We start from the raw sequence: 2196 nt of genomic DNA, 5'->3' as shown, positions 1-2196 counted from the left end.
GGAACGGCCGTTCTGGACCCTTCGAAACTATGCAAAATTCTCAACTGGAACGGCCCGTTCCAAAACCAGAACGGTCCGTTCTCCAAACCAGAACGACCCGTTCTACTTCTCCAATTTTGGACATTTTTCTTATTCTGAAACGGCCCATTTCACTTTTGAAACGGCCTGTTCCGAGCAATCTATTGGGCCTCTGGCCCAACGATTTTGGGCTGTTACAGTTTACATTACTAAAGGACATTGCAGCGGGGAGAATTGACAGGAAGATAAGAGTTCACTTCAGTTCGTATAATAAGATTGTGGAGGCTGCCAGAGTTTAAGATAATACAAGGAAAATGATGAATTGCGACGGACCAAATTGCGACGGTTATCCTGAAACTGTTGTCGCTTTGATATTGCGACCCTTCATACGATAGTTTCTTTCAACCATCGCAAAATTTTTCAACATTACGACGGTTTTCTCCCAAAACCGTCGCAAAATTTTCCAACCTTGCGACGGTTTCTCCCAACCGTCGCAAAATTTTTCAACATTGCGACGATTTCTCTCAAAATCGTCGCAAAATTTTCAAACATTGCGACGGTTTCTCTCAACCATCGCAAAATTTTCTAACATTGCGACGGTTTCTTCCAACCGTCACAATTTACAAGACAAAAAATTGAAATAAAAATTCACACAAGGTCATGTACACTCCAAAATTATATAATTTTACTTTCAATAAAAAATAGACAAATAAAATAATAATGGACGTGTAATTATATTTAGAAATGTTAAAAAAGAAAAAATACTTTAATATACTTTTTATTTCTCTATCTTTTAAATTTATTTTAGAAATAAAAAATTTTTTATGTTAATCCTAGGAAGCTAAAAATTAAAATATATATATATATATATGTCACATTTTTTTTATGTGTTAGTGAAATTAATAATACATCTTAATTGTGGATTAAATCGAGAATATTAAAAAATAATAAATTATTTATGAAAATTATTATTTTAATGGTTAATTAAATATGAGATATTTGATAAATTAATTATCTTTTCACAAATAATAACTTAAAAATCACTTCTAGGTTGTGAATATAATACACACAAAGAGAAAGAGAAAAAAAAAAAAAAAGAAACATAAAAGCAATCTTAAGGTAAGGGGGATGAAACTTTTATCTCTTTTAAATTTTTATGCCATATATATATGATTATATTTATTTTATGTTTGTCTATATTTAAATTAGTGAGGTGTCCCTAACCTCACTTACTTTCTTAATCTACGATATTTTTTTATCTAAATAATTAATGAGGTGTGGACTAATTTGTGTTATTTAATTATTTTACAATGTTTATCACTGTCATTTACTAGATTAATATTCTTTAATACATTCATTATATTAAATGTTTTAAACAATTAAAAAATATTTAAACTTATTTAGTTTAACTATTTTTATATTAATATTAACTATAATACAGTTTGTTAAAGTATCCTAAGCTCATCTTATTGTTATTTCTTCATGTAGTTATAAAGATAGAATATTATTCTATGGCCATAAGAATAAAAGTTTGAATTAATTTTTAGTTGGAGGTTTACCTTGGGAATTTAAATGAATAAAAACTTAAGGTGAAATAACCTTTAGTTATTTGTTTATCATAATGTTCATTTATACCGACTAGTCACTAAAAACATAATTCCAAATTTTTATTATATCAAGAAGAATTAATATATTCATTTAGTATTGGTTAAAAATATTTCTATGGATATTATTTAGTTATTGATATTTATTGGATAATTGTTCTCACTCCTTATTTTCTTGTTTAAAATATTTAATTAATTATAATGGAAAATAGATGGATCTACCAATCGTACCAGACCCTTTCACGTCTTTACGGGTACCAGTTGGGGGCATGGACGCAACTGCAAATACCGTTACATTTCAAGGTATAGGGAGTATTGACTTTTGTATTTTCACGAACCCAGCAAAATCCTATTATCATAGAATGATGGCCAAATAGTAGTCATTTTTTATCTACCAGCAAATCACGTTAATCCAATAGTAAGCTTGTATCAACCTAACATGTAAATACTGTAGTAGGAATGTGGAAAAAAAAATAGTTTATAAATAAATACGTTATTATAGATAGTTTTGAATAGTACGTAATGTAATTATAAGCTAACTATATATAAAACAAGTTCACAAAATCTTCCTTTA

This window comes from Cajanus cajan, chromosome 4 (assembly GCF_000230855.2).
Source record: "Cajanus cajan strain Asha chromosome 4, NIPB_CcT2T_4, whole genome shotgun sequence".
Lineage (NCBI taxonomy): Eukaryota > Viridiplantae > Streptophyta > Magnoliopsida > Fabales > Fabaceae > Cajanus > Cajanus cajan.
The sequence above is the reverse complement of the archived record's forward strand: the minus strand, read 5'-3'. Positions refer to the sequence as shown.